At 37.6% G+C, this 23,268-nt stretch overlaps 1 protein-coding gene across 4 annotated transcripts in view; it reads right to left on the bottom strand.

Moving 5' to 3' along the window:
* ZNF438 (zinc finger protein 438) overlaps positions 1–21,855 on the bottom strand; it is a 51,771-nt gene extending 29,916 nt beyond the window's left edge. The window contains exons 1-2 of one of the 4 annotated variants that reach the window (XM_061468092.1): positions 21,768–21,855; positions 18,992–19,045 (exon numbers count right to left, since the gene is read on the bottom strand). The gene's annotated coding sequence lies outside the window, so the exon portion shown is untranslated. Of the gene's footprint in view, positions 1–18,991; positions 19,046–19,516; positions 20,017–21,767 lie in introns of those variants that run through there. The other 3 variants (XM_061468096.1, XM_061468095.1, XM_061468097.1) reach the window with 3 other exon arrangements.
* Positions 21,856–23,268: the final 1,413 nt, after the last annotated feature.

Below are 23,268 nucleotides of genomic sequence, written 5' to 3'. Positions count from 1 at the left end.
ACACAGAGTACCTTTTCATTTATTTCCCATAAAAAAACATGCTTTGGGACACCTGTACTGTCAAGTCTTCAGATTCTGACACTGAAGTTCTGCTCAGTTAGGGTAATTAAATAACCAAACACCTATTTTTTTTTTTAAAGAGGCACTAATTCGTACGTTATGGCAAAATTTAAACTTTGGTTGTCATAATCTCAGTCCATAGCAAGGTTATTGAGCAAAGCCTCTCTGAAGCTATTTTCAGCTACGTTAGGGATGAGGAGACTGGGAACAGCCAGCACATATTTATCGAGGGTAAAGCATACCTAACTAACCTAACTATATTCTGTGATGATATGGCTAGTGCTGTGTATAAAATGAGGGCAGTGGGTGCTGTTTATTTTGACTTTGCGAAGGTCTCTGACATGGTCTCCTATAGTATCCCTGCAAGCAAATTGGCAAGATATGTATTGGATGATAAGGTGCATGGAAAACCAGCTGGACCATCAGGCTAAAGGGTGGTGGTGATCAGTGGTATAAAGCTCAACTGGCAATCACTTATACCAGAGGCATGCTTCTGGGCTCAATCTTGAGGCCAACACTGTTTAATATCTTTATTAATGACCTGGATAATGCAATAAAGTGCACTGCTAGCATATGTGCAGTTGATATGAAACTGGGACCTGGAGGGTAGGGCCTCTAATCAAAAGGACCTAGAGAGGCTGGAAGAAAGAGTTACCAGGAATCTGTGAAACTCAGTAAGGGTGAAGTCAAGTGCAAGCACCTTCCCATAGAATAACCCCATGCAGCAATATGAGGTTGTGCCCGACTTGCCCAGTCAGATCAACTTGAATTATGTAATTCCTCTTAAAAATTTTCACTGACGGCATACTACTATGCCTTTTCAAGGCATATACTTTCTAAATTTGACCACATTAGCTTCCCTTTCCCTCCAGCCTTCTAGAATTTCTTCACTGTTCCATGATTTCTTAAAACTCAAAATTAATACTTCATATAGCTTCTAAGCTTTTCTTTTAGTAGCTGTTGGTGCCAATGCAGCATATTTAAAAACATTTAACAGTAACAGTTGCTGGTACAGTGATATGTTCTTTAAATCACTAATGATGGAGGAGGTGAGATGTAAAAACATAATCCAGCCTCTTTCTGAATACAGAACATAATATTTATTGAATATTTATGCCTTTTTCTGCACAGCAGAAATTTACCATCCTTGCCCGTTATAGGACTTCTGTTACTAAGCTTTTATACCCTTCAACAACCTCTGTATTTAAAGAACTCTATTGTACTCTGCTGCCCACAAGTTTTTATTAATATCTTTACCTCCTTAACTAACTGTCTTGAAGCTATGTAGTGCTTGCCATCCTCAGCTCCCCATACTTTAAACTGTATTGCTAACTTCATTCCCCTTCTTACCTTGTTTTAACCAAATAAATTGTGTTTCCTAAAAGAAGAATTGCTCTGGTGTATCTAAATGAGCAAGTAATTGTAAAGTTAGTCAGATTCTTATGCTCAAGTATTCCCTGTTTTTAAAGTTTGCTTCTCTCTTAAAAAGTGACGTAGGAGATATGTGCATGTAGAACTTGTTATTGGCTCTGAACATGTAAAGTTAGGTCACTGTTCCTAACACATCTACACTATTTATTCTACACACATCAGAAGGAACACCTACATAGAATCAACTAGAATAATATGGCTTTTATTTGTTAGAAAACTGATGTATTTTTATGTCTGAACAGGTATTCAAGAAGCTTCTGAAATTGATCAGTGGCCACCCATCAGCACAAACTCCCTGTACATGCAGCAAGCTGAATTGTCCTAATTTTGCTTTATTCAGTACAGAACAAGTTTTAAGGAATTACTCATGTTTCTAGAATATGAATTACATTTATAAAAAACCTCCAATATATTTTTTCAGTTAAAACACTGGCACAGTACCACGTTACTTGTCTTCTGAATTGTGAGAACTGTTCATGTAGGCAACAATATGTTTAATATACAAGACCAGAGAACAATCTGTATGGTTTTGTTGTGACATTTTAGTTTTTACAGAGGTTCTTCAGTAGACACTCATAAAAATGTTTTAACATACAGGTTATTTCAGTCCAGTATCACTTTCATTACAAAGCTGTGATTTGGTCTGGGCTTTTTTTAATTAGTGATTTTGCTTTACCTCTAAAAATTAGCATTAAATACCAGAAATCTACAATCTGACAAATATCCCAGAAGATTTAGATAAGAGTTTTAATACAAAAAGAACATTAGCAAATGCATTTCTGTACAAATAAAAATCAATGCTTCCCTTGCAGCAAAGCAGAAAACTCTGCATATTATCTCTATTACATTAATTTTCTCTCTGTAAAGCCCATTTGCCTTTAGCTAATAATGAAATAACTTAAGGTTAGCTTAAACTTTTTATTTTTTACATATGCGCTGGGTACATGCCAACAACCTGCATCTTCTGCATCAAACATTCATTCCTCCAGTCCAATTTATTTTAGAGCACAGAAGGGGAGAAAAAAAATAATGGTGAAAACTGCTGAAGACATTTCCCACTTTTCTTCCACAGATATTTCTGATCTGTGTGAATTCATTTACTGCATGCAGGCCTCATGATCCATAGCATGTAAATGTCACTGATCATGCTGCAAGTTTGAACTGAATTAATCTTAAAAAAAAAACAACCGTGCAATGGCAATGACAAAGAGTTCCACTTAAACCCACCATCCTTTGATTAATCTAATAAAATAGGTATTTCCATTGGTGACAGTTACCTTTAAAAATACATAGGTAACTCATTTTCTCAATATTTCAGGTTACATACAAACATAATCTGTAAGTATTCGCAAAACTGTCCACTGTGATAGCTGTAACACCTACTGTATTTAAAGATGATGAAAATCCACAGATTGGAAACCAAATGAATTTTATATAGACAGAAGAAAAAGCTTTAAGATTCTGAAATGCATAGTTTTGGATAGGATTTTTAAAAGAAGCCTCCAATATATATACATTTGGCAGATCACATAGAAAGCATAAGACTACTTCAGGCATCAGACCAGATGGCAAGAATAGGGCTTTTTCTACACAGGATAAACATACTTATATTCAAAAAATGTCTTGTACTCCTGTTTCCTAACCTCTTTCAAACTGTAAAGTATCTTTTAAAGTTCTCTATATTCATGACTGTCCATCTAAAACCATGCAATTAAAAAGCCTTAAAAATATAGACTTAGCTTAAAAAAAAAAATAAATCACAGGGGTGGGAGTGGGGGTGGTGGTGTGGGGGGTACTTCACCTCAGATGTTACAAATGTCATGATGCTTCATCTTCTCTTAGCACAAAAAAAAATAAAAAATGCCAGCATGTCTGTTATTACACTTCATCCACTTTTATTTGCCTGCTAAACAGTAGTCTCTAAATGTGGTAAACCAGGCAGTAAAACTAAACATTAGCAAAACCTATCAGGTATCTTTTTTCCCTTTATTTATCTAGGGGGCACAGATGTTTAAACTAGTCAGTAAGGGTAAGGTATTTCCATCACTGACCTTGAATGCTTATTGTAAATGGTCAGAAATAACAGACACCTGGGATCTTGCTTGTTATATTATTGCAAACATCAATAAATTGCAGAGAGAAAGGGTGTTTACAGAGGGTTTTCTCCCTTCAAAAATCATTTTATTTAGTACAAATCCAGTGAATGCATATAGGCTGGATGCATGCTTTGTGAACTCGGAAAAGTGATACTTTCAAAACCACATGAATCAATCAGAAACAAAAATTGGAACTGTTAAATATTAGGTGTAAGTGGGAAAATTATCACTCCAGTACCCCAAACTTTCTGTTTCCCATTCCAGAACAAAACAATGCCACCTGAAATTCAATAACAATTATGTTCACATGCTATGGTTTCAATTATTTCAGATAAACAACAAATTGTTTTTTTCTCAATGGTTATGATACAGAAACCAAGAGTTTCTGTAGATCACCAGGTCCAAGACAACAGTCCACCAACTAACTTATTATAAAGGAAGATATTCTTATCTAAGCTGAAATTACTATCTTCAGTGCCAAGTCTTTAATGCACAGTTGATTTTGTCAGCTGAGTATTATCTAATTTTAAGCTACAGAAATCATGCCCATTTCATTTTTTAAACAAAAGATGGCAGTTTTACCCAGGATGCCTGCTTTTTCTCCTTAAAAAGCAGTGCTCAAACCAAGCAATTCTGAGTGGGCAGTGTAACAGAAGAGAGATTTTTGTCTCAAGTAGCAACTATGCAGTCTGACAAACTGCTCTATTCCTCTTTCCTTCCTCATATACATTTTTGACAAACTAAGAAAACATTTCCATTAATATTTCAAGAACATTTTCAAGCTTTTATGCCAAACATTTTCATTTTCAAGCAACAACAGGCAGAAGAGTATTTCATTCCTCTAACATTTGGGTTGTAAAAACCTTATTTCCTACCAAGAACAGGAAACTGTAGTTGTATTGCCTAACTTTCCAGCATTTGATTCTTCTACATGCTGCAAGCATTTTATAATAAGGCTTAAATGTTTTCAGAAGGAAAATACGGTGATGATTTAACATAGTTTTCAAAAGTGACGGGAAGCGAAAGAAAGAACTGGTCAGGAATGTGAAAGTCAATGGCAGCCTTAGCTGTAGATGGTGAATCTTAAAATCCTGAGAAAAGCAATCAAGACTAGTATCAAAATCACAGTCCTGGACTTAAGGAAACATTTCTGTTTCCTTAAAAGCCTAGCCTGGAACATAAGAGAGCCCTGGAGAACTGGTTGATACTCAAGGTCAGCCTCTTCAAAGTACAAGAACCTATTTTGAAGTCCATGCTGTGGGACTCTTATGTTAGCAGCCCACCAAATCCAGTATCTATTCTAGAATAAAAATCCTGAAACACAGTTGCACAATTAACATGTGCTGTGAGATTCTCCCATGAATTGATATACAGCATCTTTTGAACCAGGACAAATCTAAGAACACTCAATCATTCGTTTTTGCACACCAGTGATAAATAACATAATTCTGTCAAAGTGCTAATCATGTTAGTAGTACTTAATACTTTCTTATATGTAGTTCAAGTCACTCAAGAAAGCCAGGCACATAAAAATTGCCCTTAAAAATCTAGTCAAGAGGTGCTCTAAATCCAGTCAAGAGGCGCTCTGTGACTAAACTTCAGTTTGTGAATGCTGAAAGTGAGAAACCACTGCATTTAAAAAAAAGTGTCTGTAGTTCTACAAAATGTGCTGTTATACCCGATGTGTGTTAAATTTGTTTACGTTACTTTTTATAGCCAGTTTCAAACTGAGGCACTTAATCTTTCCTTAGATAAGTGAAATGAATTAATTACTATCAAATCCTAGACATATTTATGCATTTTGTCATAACAGTAATTTACATGTCTTCTCAAAGAGAGAACTTGTAGAACTCTGAATATAAAACCACAGCTGACTACATTGTCTGAAAGTATAAAAGCTAACCTAATTCAAGTAATTCCTCAATTGTATAGTAGCTTTTTAAAACCAAACAGTTCCTTTCTTTTTACTAAATATACTTAGATTAAATCCTGTTCTCCCTCGCATCAGAGCTACATGCATCACCTTGCTCCCAATACATTAGAGACATCTAAATCCAGAAGTTTTAAGTTAAACCAGCAGAAGATCAACATGTACACAAACACAGGAACAGTACTAGTTTACATCCTTTAATGCCTTCTACACAAAAACCAGAAGGTAATTTGCATAGGACTCTGAAATCACTGTATTTTTCATACAAGAAAATTTTTTTCTTGTATGAAAGGTATGAAGGTAATTTTTTCTTGTATGAAGGGTATTTTCCACTGCAAAGGTGAAATTCATAATGGAGAGTCAGTTCAGTTACATTCTAAGCACTTTACAAAGTAAATTCAAAACAGGTGACCTTTAATTACAACATAAAGTGTAATTCCTCAATGTCTTCATCTGAGCAGGAGTAAAATTAAACAGGAAAACAGAAAGGAAAGATGATCTATACATCGAATTAGACAGAACGCAGGCTTCAGTACAGTTGCACTCACTTTCAACTAACTCTAAATTCATCAGTGTTTTTCTTAATATAAAGACAAAAGTAAACTGTTCTGAGAAAAGCTTTAACTGAAGCACTATCCTGCTGCACTTTATTGCACTGGAAACCTAGAATGTTTGCTATGTGTTTAGCGCATACCCAAGTGAATGCGTTGAGGTCAGCCCTCTTCATATGAAGTTTCCTACAAAATCTCAGGTACCTGGAAATCACATGCAGGCCATGACAAAATGACAAAGGAACACTAACTGCAAGACATCAGCGGTATCTTCTTTCTGTGTAGCTCTACTCACTTGGTGCTTCACATTTTTTTCACAAGACTATTGTATAAATAGCTTATGCAACAGCCAGATTTCTGTGTGTTGAAAAATATCATAACAAAAACCTCTGGGTACAACAACAAAAACAGGCGTATCTGACAGCCATGTTCCCAGTTATATGACAGAGTATGCAATTAAGAATTGAGTAGCATACTGACTGCACTCCAATTATAATTAAGCCATCAAATTCAAGAAGACTTCCTGATAAAAATTAAAAAGACATTTTCATTAAAATGTATTTTTCCTATCCTTCACTAGCACAGCAGCACACTAGCAATATGCACACCAACAATATGCACACCAACAATATGCACACCAACTGCTCTAACTTCTATTTATATAGTAAAGCACAGGCATTGATATGCATGAGAATTAAAATAACAATAGGACTCAAACTGCTACAGTTTATTACCTACATAACATTTTCTTCCAAGTAATAAACACACTGAGCTCACACGCAGCCATGCATTCACAAGACTTCAGTCAGTCGGTCAGTTACTGGGAAGACTTCTGAGCATCTGAGTTGTAAGCACAATACCAAGCTAAACAAAATCGAACTATAGTGCAGCCTGAGAATTTCACAAAGTGGCTAATTAAATGCACAATGTAATAAAAGTAGGATTAGGAGAAAAAAAAACACAACTATCTGTAGCAGGACAATAAGCTAATAAGATCACTCTTGAATGAAGTACCAGAATCTGGGCTTCCTAAACCGATGGTGCGCAAAACCTCCAGCTACTCCCTTTTGACATTACATTGTCAGCAACAAAAAAAAACCTAAACCAAACAACCCACTGCTGTCAGTATATCAGCACATTACAACTCCTCACACCCTAAAAAAAATCCTGCCATCACCATCTTGCATCTTTCTTGGCACTGTGAGAAAACAGCATAAAGGTCATGGAAAGCAAACTTCACTTGCATTCTTACAGGTGGATCCTCTAGATTACAGCTGAAGAGCCGCTGAGCAGTGGCACATAGGACCTTTCAGTGTCTTCACAGAATACAACACTTCAGTTCCCACACTTCTGAAGCCAACATTTTTTAGCAGTATGCAGTCACTTCTATTTAAAAACAAAATAATACCTTGTGTTTACTGCTTATATACCACAAACTGAAAATCAGAAGACATACAGGACGACTGAACTACATGGGAAAGAAGAACTGAGTAATAGCCTCTCCTTTTTTGTCGGAGTCACAGCTACTGCAAAGAATTCAAAAGAAAAAAAAAAAAACAACCTAGCAGCTCAACTAAGTAGTTCTACATTCAAGCAAGCTTTAAATGATTTGCCAATTATACAGTCAAAAGTAAGAAGCTACAGTCAAAATCTGTCTTTTTTATATCATAACCTATTTTCCAAATGTATTAAGAAAAAATAATCTTTAATATGCACTAGCAGTCATTCAACCAAGATTCAGCGAATTCTAAGCCCACACACTTGATTTGTCATCTATTTGGCTGCTAAATCTGACTCTGAAAGAGTGATGTGTTACCTTATTATTATTTTTAAAAAGATTTCTCTTGGGATTGCACAGCAAAGGAATGAGTATGTAGCCTATCTTCCACAGGAAGGAGAGATTTTTATCCTCAAAAACAGGAGGCTCGCCCACATGATCACCTGGGACAAACTTGGCCAGTGTAAGCAGGCTAGAAGGTTATAGGAGCCTGGGAATGTTTAACATCAAGAAAGTAATTACAGCCCAGCAAGATCAGAAGGAATTACACAGGAAATGTGAACAGTAACCCTTTCATGCCAAAAAAATCATGAAAAAGTGAGTTCTTGGCTGCCAAACTATGAGGCTGTGCAAACCGATTGCAAAAAACAGGAATGGAAAAAACACTATATATTACTAGGCTATAAATTCCCAACAACGTGATAAAGCCATACTACCAAGAAAAGAACAAAACCTCTGGTCTTTCTTCTTGCCATGTATCTGCAGTATAATTAAAGCCCAGAAGAAACATGAAAACATTTCAAACACTACTTAAGAATGGTCAGTTGTCTCTTCTGACTTTTTTCTTTCAATTTTGTGCTGACCAAACAGTCTCCTCCCTAGAAGGTGGTCAAACATCTTGTTCTTATTTAGACATGGGAAATTCCCTTCCAAAATAAACAGTGCATTATCTGAGCAAGAATGCTAACTCTCTCAGTTACCTATTCCATAAAAACGATCTCCCAGATTCTGAAATATACCCCATAGCTCAACAGAATAGGCTTAAGCCACCCTATGTATTTGTTGGTGAAACAACTTGTATTCTCTAAGGACATGAGGGAATTTGAATAATCTGCCTATAGTTCAATCTAGTTACAAAGCCTTCAACTGCCATTTCTGGAAAGTGAGCAGTGCTCATACATGCATGCTCTTCATACAGAACTGGGAAACATTTTAATGAAGCAAGAGACTTTTTTTAAGCTCCCTACTAAGGATTATTGCATTCCTTTATATCCACCAACAGATGATGCTGCAAAGTATGTGCATATAACCCTGATCAGACAAGAGATGAGCAATAAAGCAATCAAATACTAGTGTTTTTATTAATTTGTTCATTAAAACAACGATGAATATAGTCTCATTTTAGGAAACAAAAACAGTAAGCTCCTGTAAAATGAGTATTAGTGTACATCTGATCTACCCAAAAATGAAATAGATACTTTTATTATTAAAAAAATCAATAAATTACCTCATTTAAACAACATGCTTCTTTAGTTGTTCTTAAAATTACAAACCACACACTGCATTTGCAGAGCACCTCTATACCAGCATTTCAGCTTCTTTTCTTCCAACTTGTCACTCAGTTATTCCCCTCTATTCATGTGTTCTCTTCTACTTTGTTTCCTTTTCTTGCCTTCACATCTAAGGCCAATCTTTGCCATCTCTAACACCACTTGCTCGAGCCACGTCTGCATGACTGCAGTCTACTCAGCTACCTGCCCAATGGAATTACCAAATAAATAAAATCAAGGGAAAAAAAAAAAAAGAAAATAAAATACAAAAGAAGCACATGAGAATTTTGGGCATGGGCATGCAAACAAGGTAGATACAGTGTAGTAAAGATCTACTAATCAAGAATGCCAAAAAGTCATTGCTAACATTACGGCCTGCACAAGTAACTGTAACTCCTATTCTTCAGGAGATAAAACTGAAATATGAAACAATTATACTTTCTACTGTTTTACTGAGATGGAGGCTGAAGAGACAAGCAATGTGACCTCATTCTGAAAACAAACTGAATGTTCCATTTTCTCCTGCACTAAACTTAATCCCACTTCTAAGGGTTGGTGATTAGCAAAAACAAACTGAACTAACTCTCCCAATCAACACATGTTCTCCTGAGATTAAAGTCACTTCTCCTAAATTTGTCTGTCTCCACAGCAGAATAAATATTCAACAGTATGATATCCATAAAAGATGTTGGCCAAAAACTGCAACATATGATGAGACACTAAATTTTCCATGGCTATAAACTCAACACAAATCTATCCACAGCAAACAACAACATTTGCTGGTCAATCAGAAAAATATCTCCGTATTGTTGCAAGATACTTGTACATGTAAAGCAAAAAGACTTCCAGTGATACCGCTACTGCTTTTTTAGTGACCGGTGATGGTTCAAACATTCGTAAAATCAAAGCCTTTCTTTCAGCAAGGTGAACTGATGGGTCTGAAGTCTGTTAGAAGCCATGAGCCAACTACAAGGACTCTTACCATGCAAATGAAATGATAACAACAGCACTGGGAAGTGCTTCCTGTACCTCTGAAGTGTAGGCAGCATGTCAGAAGGTGAGCATTCCTTTCAAATAAATCAACAACATTTTCCACTTAATAACATCTGCTCTTTACAAAACCTCTTTAGACTTAATATCTGAAAACTGGTAATGCAGCAGTACTAGTAATGTTTTTTAATGGACAGGTTACAGGCACTTATCTTATTTCTAGACAAAAAAAACACAACTTTAAAAATCTTAAAATAAAGAATTTCATAGTCTGGGCCTGTGAATCCCCTTTACAGTGGGCGAAAAAAAAGAAAAAAAAAAAGAATTCCGAAGGTATCAGTTTAGAAATTATTAAGCTTATAAATACAATTATTTGTCATATAATTAGATTTCCACAGAAATTTATAACTTCCTCTGTTGAGAGCATCTACAGTTAGTCAATTCAACACGTGTTAACATTCCCACCCAGTCTCTTCCTAACCGCAAGTATACATGCTAAATATTCTCTCTTTCCCAACATAAAGCAGCTTTCTAAATATAACTGCCAAAGACTGAATTATCAGATAACTACACCATTCACAAATGTGTATTTGAGAGAGAGGCTGCTAAAGAAAATCTGAAACTCTTTTTCATAAATATCCTTCAAGAAAGCATGCATGGTCATTTTGTGCCAACCAGTACTAAAGCAAATTTTGAAGTTTATATATAAACTTTTAATTATTTAAACATTTTTGAAATAGTCTTTCTAGTATTTCATGTACAAAATGTTAAAAAGTGACAATTTAAGCAAACCGTTTTCATTAATTGAACAACACACTCTTTAAAACATAATTCCTTTTAGATAAATAAAGGCTTATACTGCCCAAAATTACTGTTTCTCCCATCATCAAAATTTCCTAGGGTTAAAGAAGACCTGAGATACTTAAGCCTGCCCTAGTTCTCTGACAGGACTGGGCAGTTGCAATAGTATATAGGTACAGTCCATTGTCCAAATGATGATTCTTTTTTTACTTTTTGTTTTCAAGGGGGCAGATGCTTTGCAAATTATTAGACATCACCATAAAGACATCACTGTATCCTTGGCTTGCATCTTTGATATTCCAACTAAATCCCATTACTCCACAACTTCTTTAATCAACTTTTTATAGTTAGTGAATCTTTTGCTTTTTTTTTCCAAAATGAACATCTTCCTGAAAAAGGAGAAAACATACACAGAACAAACCAATTCTATAGTTAGGAGTTTCCATCAACCTATGTAGCAGCATTCTTAAGTCTCAGTTCTCCTGCTTCCCAAAAGTTGACCAGCTAAATCTTCTACAGATATCTGCATTTCTACAAACTCAGTCTGGTTTTAAAATCAAAAAAGTTTGTTCAACTTTAATCTTGAAAATGAAAATAAGCTTTCAGCCTCAAAATTAAAAAAAAAACAACCCAAAAACCACAAAACAAACCAAAACAAAACAGAAAAAACAAACAAACAAACAAAAAAATCATAAAAACCACTGGCCAGTGAATATCAAGAAGAAATTAAGTATAGGGCAGACATAAATAATGCTAATCAAATGCATGAAACTGTTACAGTTTCAGCATCTCAATTTAAGCAGAAGAACATGCCTGAAACCAGTCAGAAATGCAAAATCCTGCACTGGACTGGATTTACTCACTGTCTGAATAACCCTCACAGCAGCTGTTGATCAAACCTGGCTTCCTTTACATTTAGGAAATCAAAAAGGCTTCACTCAATCCTCTTGGAGCAGCTCTAACCACAATTATTTCCAGGCTTGTCACTTTCAAGCTGCTGAAATTAGCTACCGAACCAAGAAACTCAACATGCTACAGCTAACAGATGAGTTGGTTTGCTCTGTTTTCTTTTAGCAGAGCATTTACATTTTTCACCAGCAAAACATATGGGAAGATTTGTTCTCAAATCTAAACAGCATACTACAACCATGACTCTGTACGCTCTGAGGGGAACAGGGCACGTACATTACGTATCTCACACACATGATTCTTTTAACAACTCACCACACTATTACTAATTGCTTTTTTTAAAGAAGTCAGACAACTTCATTAAATTCCAACTAAATACACAATAAGACACATTTCTTCTATTTCAAAGCCCATCTCTCCAGAAAATGGTAAGAGCTATGACAACCATCACTAGAATAGGAAGACTTTAAGCAGGAGGCAACACAGTTTTCTAAATCACTAATACAAGATTAAGGAGCATCATCTCAAGAAAAAGCAGAAGATTTATTACTACCCTCCCCTGTAGATGATTTATTGTATAAGTAACACTTTTTCACTGCAGGGAAAAAAAAATCCTCAGGCTCCACAAAGTCTTAAGTACATCATTAAACATATAAGACAACAGAGAATTGGCACAACTTTCAAATACAGTGACCTGCAATCAAAACTACAGCAAATTACACCTCATTTACTTTTTTATAATCTATACACTACACTGTGGCAGTATATGTTCTTGAAGTGCAGGTAGATGATGAGTGGAAATACAGATGTGAGAAAGATAAACAAGTAATTATTCTACTAACAAATTACACAAGGTGTTTTCAGGAATGGCCTTTTAATCAAGGCAAAGATAAAATACTTCCAGCAGCCACTAACTTTTGAACATTCTGCTCATTGCAAATGGAAAAGAAATAAAACAAAGCATCAGACTTCTCTAGGATCCCACACACATCTGGCACCCACCTGCTTATGCAAAGACTGGCAATGTAGTGATGGCTTTTAAATGCATATTTTCCAAATAGTGACAATCCCAAAACAGCGAAGCTTATTTTTCTGATGTTCCAACCCTGAATAATGTCTACAAGTTGACCATTATTTTAGGCTTATCATCCCTGACCTCTCAGTTATTGAAGTTTTTCTGCCTTGGCAGGGGAATTCCATTTTTAAAATTCATACAGAGAAAATGTTTTGGTATAAATCATGGCTATTCTAAGCCAGGAAAATGTCCTGTAGGTCACTAAGCTACCATCTTTTAGGCAAGTTCTCCATAATTAAGGTATCAATTATAATTTCACAGGCATATTTTATTTTATAAATAAACTCTGTTACCATAATTTGAGCTGTGGGAAAGAACGCCTGCATCAGTGCACCAACCCTTGCAGCACAGCAAGTTTTCAATTGAATGCCAACTCTAAATTTTATAATATGGATTCTAGCAGCGAAAAAAATAGGAGGAAGATTTCCCCTTCACCCCTCAAATTCCCACAAGCCTTCTGAATTTTTTCATTCCTGTCACAGCACCTCCCCGACATCTGCTCTTTGCTGCTCTAGAGCCAAATACAACAAATCTAAGTCAATCTGTTGCTAAACACACCAAAAGTGAAAACTGCAGCCTCCATTAAATAGAGTGAAAAGGACATTTCAGTGGGAATGAGCAACAGCTGATTCCGTAGTCTTTTTCTGCTGAACACTGCTTTTGATGCTTTTATCACAGAGTTCAGTATTTGAGTTTGATAGAGACGGAAAGCAAACACAATTTCTAAGACTTGAACCATGCCAAGAGAGAAGTCTGGCAGAGAGACAAGCATGCTTATTTAATTAAGATACCCCCACTGATATTTTTTATGAATTTTTACATACTTTCTGGAACTTGGCTGGATGACACAGAAGGCCAGCATTAGCTCATCTCACCCTCCCTAAATATTTGATTGCCCTAGGTACAGAATAAACTTACATACCGATTTGGATAAAATTACTACAGGAATACTTACTTAATGCATAAGCTGAGGCAAGAGAAAAATCAAAGCTGAACAAAACAATGCCCCACTAGTGGCGAGTCACAAAACCTGCCCTATATAATTTAAAACAACTACCCTACATGATTTCTTTCCAAGTTGATGAGGACCCCAATGTTACTTCCCAAAACTTCTTCCTCAATGTCCCTACTTACAAGAAAACAATGTAAATCAGTGAATGATCAACAGAATTAGACCTCGTACCTAGTGGTTATTTCACCTAGATATAACCTAACACAGGGAGAGAGAGAAAAAAAAAAAGTGAGATTTTATAACCCTTTCTCCTGTAAACAAACTATGGAGTGATTATATTCTTTCAGGAGTCTGTGTAAATACACATCTGAGTCTGTGTAAATATTCTTGCACTCTAAATTGTCCAATTTCTATTAGAATTTTACTAAATTAAAATTACCCCTAGACTGCTGATCTCCCTGACTTACCAATTTACTAAAAAATATATCCTTTCTCAAGTTTTCTTTCTCAGTTTGCAGGCCTAATTTCACAGACCATCCCTTCCTCTTACATCATGAACCAGCAGAAAAGCTCTCGAATTACTTTTCTCAAACCACTCATCATTCTGTGTACTTGTGTTATACTTCATCATATCCATTGCCTTTCAAAGGCTAAACAGTCTAACTTTTTTTTTTCCAATTCATCTTCATACAAGGAAATTTTGATCCCCACAGACCCCTCTTTTAGCCTTTTCTCTGAATCTCCTTCTCCTCTACACCCTCCTTTTTAGGGGAGGCATCCAGCACCACATACACTCTGATGGCATACTATATGACAGTAAGATACTGATTTTTACCATAGTATTTTATTCCCTATGCTATTCTCCATCACACTTCATTTGCTCTGACTGTAAATACAAACACATAGAAGTTAACAGCGCTCTCAGAAACAATTCTTAATACCCAGCCTCGTACTTAGAATATGTGACACTATAAACATGTGAAGACTTATCATTTTGAGCCAGGTAGTCTTTGATTTTTTGTCCTTCAGTGTAATTTCTGCCTCACATCTCACCCATTACAGTCTACAAATCTTTGTCATATGCCCATTGGGGTATCTTCCCAGAGAGAAAAATCACTGGTTTACAAGAGAACATAAAAGCACACTAAGCAAAGGTAATTGCCCTAAACTGCAGGTATGTGGACTTTTCACTTTCAGGCCTTCAGTGAGGCATAAAGTATGCTTTGGTGCAAGAACAAGTCTGTAATGTAATACAGCAAACCTGCCCTTTGAAAAATTAGGGCTTAAATAGAAAACATAACACATGAGAAGACAAGAACATTCTACATCCACCTACCCTACCAGAACTACGAAAAACACGCAACATCCCTGAATTAACCTACTAAAATATCCTAAAATATGGCAGATATTACATTAACCCTTAAAGGGTACATATCCAGGCAAAACTAGACAAGAGTTCCCAAGAAAAAGGTGCAATTCAAAATCTGAAATCACACCTGCCTATTGTTATTCTTCTCTGGAAGCTAAAAAACCCAAGAGAATCAAAAGTCTAAGGTTTGGGGTTTGTTTTTTTCCCAGTCATGAACAGTATTGTAAAGTTTAACACTGCCATTTAGGGAAAAACATAATAGAGTGACTGACCCAACTCTCTGTCCTTAAACACTCTGATAAAAGAATAAACTATTTGTGAAAATAACAAAAAACAGCTGAAGGCATTTGGGTGGTTTCAATTTCAGTCCTGTAATACGCAACAGTCCCTTCTTTCTAAATCCAACATCAATCTGCTTTTCTTCGTCAGTAAAGCCTCAAAACATGTTGATAACAAAAGCTGAAAAAAACCCACTGAACATTAATATTACCAATCTAGGACATTTTATTAGTATTCTGATAACTTCAAAGCATTTGATTCATCATACACAAAGTACTCTCACATACACAACAGAACGATGCAGGTTTTTAGAGACTGATCCTTTTTTATTCCCTAACAGCATTTTGAGGGTTTGCATACTTTCACCTTTAAGATGGTGGCTATAATTAGCAGTGAATCATGCTAGATATTTAAACTTTGCGGCCTTGCTTCATAAAAACATGTATCCACCTTATTTCTTTACCACCCTGTTTTGAGCCGAGCAAGACCAAGAACTGCCAGAATCTCATGTCTTGGTGTACGTAGCACTACTTGATTGAAACATCAGCCAGATATAAATCTGAGATCCCAGGCACTCACAGAAAACTGGCAGACTATAACTTCACTCTGGGAGGCTAACCAGCCAATGACAGATAAAAACCCAACCAAAATTAAACTTTGTATCATTACTATTGAAAATCTGGCACACAGAAGACTAACGTATATTCAAAACTACATGTCAGTAACAAGAACATCTGTCCTGGGTTCAGCAGTAGCAGTCATTTTTCCCCTTCTTGGTGGCTGGTGCAGTGCCCATCCCTGTTTTCTATGGTTCATACAAAAGAACCACAAACATATATATAAGAAAAGTGAAGTGGTAAAGAAGTATGGGTACAACAGAAGTTACAGTGGTCTAAGCTGTAATTTGTCACTATGCATCATTTTCAGAACACTGTCCCTAGGGAAAGTTCTTAGAAGAGTAGAGTCCCTTGCAACTGTGCCTTACAACAGATGAATAATGCACCAAGAAGTAAGACAAGCCACCTTTAGGGGGTTGTTTGCTTTGATTTTTGTTTTTTGGGACAGGTAAAGCCATTAAATACTTCCTACAGTTAGTTCAACCTGCAGTTACTGATAACAAAGGGCTTCACGTGGTAGACTGAGTACGGAAACTTTGCTCTGACTCATCTGTCAGCCAAACTCAAACAGCAAAAATTCTCCATGAAACTATAACCCAAAAGGCACCTAATATCCCAAACCGATTTCAGTGATAGGTCCTAGTAGGTCTGGCAGGAGTAGTTTCTTTCCCCCACTACTCCTATATCTATCAAATAAATTTTATGTGCTGCCTTTCCACCTCTTTTGCACTTGGATCTTCTAGCAAACTGTAAGAATACTCCTACCTTCCAGCTTCTTCAGTGACTTCCTGTGATGGAGATACTTCAACAGGGCTGGGATAAATCCAGCTTCAAAGCTCATCTCAGCACATGACCTCTTCTTGGCATTAACCATGGTACTTTCTCTAAACCAACAATCCTGGCCTTAGACTTTCTGGGGGAAAAAAAAAAAAAAAATAGCCAAAGAAGAACAATAAAGGGCTAAGCCACAGAACTAAATGACTGGACACATACACAGAAATTAATATCATATAGCAGCCTCTAAAAGTCCCACTTTAATAAATATATAAATATATTAATTACTCAGTACTGCATAATTTTACTCTTTATATGATCCCATGAAAAAAGCCCTCAACATGCTGCAAAAACAAAAAAAGCTTTTTGTTTTTTCTAAAAAACAGCTTAACCACAAATGAATTAACTGCAATGCATTACAAGTCTGAAAGATGCATCAAGCTACCTATTATATTCTTTCTTTTCCATTTAATCAATAGTTGAAAGTATACTGACAGCTCAATACTGAGCCTGTTTGGTATCAGGACACCAGCTATCAGGCTAGCTTCAGGCAAAGCTTTCAGTACTGTATACCCTTCAAAAATACGCAAGAAAGAATCAATGATAACAAGAATAGTTCACAGTTTAGGTGAGGACTAAAGTGGTAAAGTGGTAAAAGACTGAAGTGACAAACCAAAGATAGATTCTCCTTAATTTATGCAGTTTGGCATCCTTGTTTCATACACACAAAGTACAGTTCCACTACAGTTAGGTTCATGGTGTTTTGATTACATTTTTGATATTAACTAGGAAGAATTATCAGATTAAGATGTATGACTCTACAACTGTGATAACATTTCCTACAACATTTAATTACACTATAAATACCCATTAAATCAGTCCTTTAAATAAATAATGCTTGAATACTACCTAAACTAGGTTTAATCAGCTTATTAAGGACAAACCAGTACCTGCAAATATAGCACTATAAGTCAAACACACTTAAGTAGCAAATATGACATGAAGAACAGCATGACTTCTAGCCAGCTCTTCTGTGTGTTTTCATGAAAGGTGACAAGACCAGTAGTAATAGAGAGTCAACACAATACAAAGAAGAAAGCATTCTCCAAATGCCATTTTAAGCTGAGGGTAAGAACCTTTTTGTTACACCAGCAAGAAAAAACATGGAATCAAAAAATTTATCACAACTTTTTGTTTTCAAAGTTAAAAAAAATATCATTAAATGTCTACATACTATTTTTAATCGTTACATTGTGAAGTAGTTTGCATTTCATTCAACTTTGGTAAGAATGTGTAAATACACTTCATGAGAAAGTGCCAAATTATTATTCAAATACTGCTGCTCTCTTATCTGCCAATGTTAGTCTTGTAAAAATGCATCTTTTAAAATGCATGTTTTAAATTTTGTTTAAAAAGATCTTTTTATGTAAAAACATGTTATGGATCTCTGTAAGTGAATTACAATGATAACATGAAGCAATAAGTCTAAGCAAATAAGGACAAAATCTTGACTGCAAATGAGGATGAGCATAAAACATCTCCTACTGCTGCTGAACACTAATATCTTTCTTGGAAATTCTGAAAATACCGTTTCATTGTTTCAACATTCCATTGGAATATACCCCCACTGGAATATACCCTGTATGACTCTACAGAATTTAAAACAAACCAACCAACAATCAGCAACTCAAACATAAAGACAAAAACTCTCTATATAAGGGAAGCACCTAGATGGCAACTGAATCTTTTCCTTCCTTGACTACATTTAACCAGAATCCTGAAAACAGGTTCTGAAACACTGCGGTAATTCCTCGGTCCAGTTTTACAAAAGCAACAGCATACAAACCTTAGGGAAAGAACACATGGAAACATTTCCATTAAAGGATACAAAGTTAAAGCATATCAGATACCTAAGGCTCTCTGCATCTACTAATGTAACCTGCACTGAACATGTAGCAGTTTACCACAATTGAAAGCAAGTAAACTACCTGTATCTACCACTGGGAAGAACCCCAAGCTTATCATATGTAATTTCTTTGTGTTCAGACAAAGAATCAAAAATTAAAACATTCTCTGAAGATATAAACCATATTCTTTCAACATACCCACCTTATGCATCCTGCTGCTGCTATGGCAAAGAAAGTATTTCATCCATCTTAATTCCTATTAAAAGGAGAACAAAAAACAGTTAGTTGCAGTATCTCAGGATATGTATTAAGCAAAAGACTAAAAATCATATTAAACAAAAAGCACAGGCATACATTTTAGAAAATGGTAAATAAAAAAGAATTCTACTAAAACATGTTTACCCTCAGTACAATGACATCTCCTCTGAGGCTCACCATACATTAACAGTACTTGAGATTACAAATTGCAATAATAAATATCTGAATAAATATTGCTAAAATAAATGATAAAGTTCACACATTCCTGATTTTACCACATACTTTTAAAACTCTGTAAGTTTCTATTATTGCAACAGCAGTAATATTTTCAGCCAGTTCCAAATAAATGTACTTTCAGCATTTGACCGAACAACACCTACCTCATTAGGTACAAATAAATACATGAAACCATCACCAGCTTCATACAGACATTTAAAATATTAAACTACTTCCACAAATCAAGTATTACCTCTGCACATAAAAATCCCTGAAACACCACAAGTCACAGATGAAGAACACTGCTTTCGTCTCATGCAGCACCACTGAACCTGTACATCAAGAACATGACATTCACTACATATATCTGAAGTTTCACGTGAGAAAGTCAGAAATACCTCACCATATGGTGTCACTGCCATTGCTAGTTCCGATATTCTCCCAAATGAGAAGTTCAGGATACATAGGAAACTAGTATTTCCTTCATGAATTACTTGAAAAACATTTGAACTACAAAATTTCAGTTACCCCACAATCTATTACTTTAACAGCCTGCCTCAAAGTTAAAAATACCTGAACCATACCATAGTGCTAGTCTTCTTCTGATCCTCCAGTTATCATTACCCAAGCACATTTTTTTAAACACTAAGAACATCATATCAGACCATCACAAAAAAAGTATTTTAAACATACTCAAGTTTTTGACAAACTTTAAGTTTGAAAAAAATCCAATTCTAGCTACTGAAGCAGAAAAAAATATGTATTTGCATAATAATAACTTAAAAATTAACTTAAACTAGTACTAAAAATAACTAACTACAATCTTTGTAGTTAGTTAGTTACAAACGACAGACAAAGAAAAAAAAAAAAGGCAGCTCAATATTTGTGTTGTCAAATGGCCCTGTGAAAAAAAAAAAAAACAACAAAAAACCTGCACATAGAAACTACCATGACCCAAGGGAGATGTGTATTTACCTTATGCTGTCCTCCTCTTTTTATTATGGAATAATAATATGAAAAATACTTTTCAGTGGCGTATTACAGGTTCAAATAAATCTGTACAAGCAAATTCAAGACAATAATTTCTAAACTACATGGCATTTAAGGGCTAAATTGTTGACTGAGACTTCAACACACATTAAAAAGCTTCAATGAAATATCCTTAACCTGGGGAAAAGAAACGAACTGAGCACAAGACAGTATGAAGTGAAATGCAAGACTGACAATAAAAGGTAAGATGTATCACACCCATTTTAGTTCAGGCATAGACCTAGGTAAGGCTTTTATTAAAGCATGACTTTTGGACAAAATAAACCAGCCAACTGCTCGCATTGTTTCAAACCCACCACACTGCAGGCACTACCACAGTCATTCCAAAACTCTCTCAGGCTGCTTTCAAACACTTCCTTTCTTATTTTGCCAATGCCAGCCACATCAGATCACTGAAAACTTGGGATATGTTCTTAATTTCATAATTATCAATATAAAAGGTTCTAATTCACAGGCCAGCAGGTCTCAGCACCAGTTATGCACAATCACTATTCCTATGGCTCCATCTCTGCAGACACAGAACAAATGAAAACCCTTTGGCTCTCGGGTTCCTTCCAAAACCTAAGGAGCCTTAGAAGTGCACATCGTATTTGTACTTTTACAGAAGCAGCAGCGAGGTTTCAGAGGTTTCTCTGTGCACAGCTCTGACTCATGCTGGCAGGGGGGGTTTACACAGGCCACATACTTCCACATTTCGGCATCACAAAACAGGAGGGCATCTGCTGCATCCCTGATAACGTACATTACATGGCCACGTGTACTACAAGAAGTGGAAGCGAACTGTAAAAGAAGTAATTTTGGTGACTTGTAAAAATCAGTAATCAATAGCCTTTCTGTAGACCTTTATTGTCACATCACATTTGACAGACACAGCCACACTCTCTAGCTTCTGCGTTGGCAGAAGCAGGCACCACCTGAACAGGAGGAGCGCCAGGTGTTTGCGTTAGCACCGTAACGTACAGCGTCGGCAGCAGCCTCCACCGAGCCCTGCAGCCAACAGGCAGGCCGCGCAACGCCGCTCTCGGACTCCGGCTGTGGCTGTCGGGACGACCAGGCCCCGCACGCACCTCGTCCCGCACCGTTGCAGGGGGCAACCCACGCTCCACAGGCCGGGGACGCGGCTGACCTGCGGGCTCGGGACCTGCTTTCCCGCGATCGGGGGAGTCAACGGCCTCGGAGCCTCAGCTGCGGCAGGCCCCGAGGGGGACCCACTCGGGCTCGCCGGGGGCCGGGCCGAGGGAGGCGCCCACCTCCGCACGTCGCTCTGGCTGACGGCCGCTGCCCCGCCACCGCCTCCTACGCCTACTCCACGGCCGCCAACGGGGCGGCCTCCCCGGCCCCGCGCCGCCGCCCGAGGGGCGGAAGTAAGCAGAGCGGGTGCAGGCACACCCCGCACCACTGCCTTCACCCACCCCGGGACGCGGCCCCCACCGCCGCGGGGGAAGGGAACTTACGAACGCGCCCTTCTGCGTGCCTGCGTCACGCCTCCAAACGTCACAGGGACGACGCTGCCTGGCGTCACACCCCAAGGGAAGGCCGTGTACGCTGGGAAGCCTGAGCCCCTTCGGGCCTGCGCGCAGGCGCAGTGCCGCCGCTGGGTGTTGGCGGGAAGGTAGCCGGCGATGCTGAAGTGGTTGCACTTACGGCTACGTCCGGGCCTCAGCTCCTGCCGTCCCTGGGACACTGTGCTACATGGGTGACTCTCTGGGCACCCCTGTGCTGGGAGTGAGGCCCTCCCTTCCCAGCTAGTCATCAGCTCCCAGTCGGCCCTAGAAGAGACTAACCATGCTGCGGGTTAGGGGCAGTGTGACTGGGGATTGCAGGCAGGCAGGTAGGTTAGAAAAAGGAGTTTTTGGAAAGTACAGGAGTTCTGGGGCATGGATATGAGTGACCTGCAAGCACTGGGCCAGAGGTGAGCACCGCTGTCTGAACGTGAGCCGGCAGTGTGCCCAGGTGTATGTATGTCTCCTTTCCCAAGTTACAAGTGATAGGACAAGAGGAAATGGCTTCAAATTGCATGTGGGAGGCTTAAGTTGGATATTGGGAACAACTTCTTCCCCAAAAGTGTTGTAAAGTATTGGAACCATCTGCCCAGGGAAGTGATGGAGTCACCATCCCTGGAGGTATTTAAAAGATGTGTTGACGTGCTTAGGGACATGGTTTAGTGGTGGACTTGGCAGTGCTAGGTTATTGGGTGGACTCGATACTAAGGATCTTTTCCAACCTCAGTGATTCTATGAAAGAGGAAAAAATAAAGTGTGATATGGAATAATACAGGTTTTAAGGGAAGGCTGAAGGGCGAAACGAGTTAGGGAGTTGAGAAGGTGCAGAAGAATGAAGGCAAGTGTAAAATACATGAGTAAAAAGAAGGGAAACATAACATTCAGAAAATAAAAAAGCAAGCTCTCTTTTTCTTCTAACCATCTGAGAAGAAATTTTCTTGTGGAGAAGAAAATTACTTTGCCTGCATGACTTCAAGGATTATTGGGCATTGGGGCTGCCTCCTTTTTCAGTGTCATCCTGTGATGCAGGGCTGTCTCCATCTTCAAAACTTTTTTGTGTGTGTGCTCAGCCAGGACACTTATCTCCTGTAAGCCTGCACTTAGCACAGCTGTTATGTTGTGCCATAGCCTTTTGCTGGATAAAGGGGGTATCAGGGACCCTCCAGCCACTGCTGGAACAAAGAATCTGTGAGGCAGCCTTGGCACAGTGCCTGGAAAGTGGGAGCAAGGGAAAGGGGGGAAATGGGGTTTGGCGAAACATTTAATTCTGATGCTTTTTGCTATCGTGCTTACATTCATGAGCCTGCAGTGCTATAATGTCCGCAGGCACCAAAAATGGAAAAAAGGAAAGGGTCAGTGTTGGAGAATGTGCAAGGAATATGTAATTCCTTCCAATATCCACATTTCTCTATATGTACCTTATGCTGAAATTTGAACTGTGTAGGCTTACACA

This window comes from Pezoporus flaviventris, unplaced genomic scaffold, assembly GCF_033815535.1.
Source record: "Pezoporus flaviventris isolate CSIRO_AGI_PZ_B2104156 unplaced genomic scaffold, CSIRO_AGI_Pfla_v1 ptg000047l, whole genome shotgun sequence".
Taxonomy (NCBI): Eukaryota; Metazoa; Chordata; class Aves; order Psittaciformes; family Psittacidae; genus Pezoporus; species Pezoporus flaviventris.
Note: the sequence above shows the minus strand (reverse complement) of the source record. Positions and strands in the feature narration are given on the sequence as shown.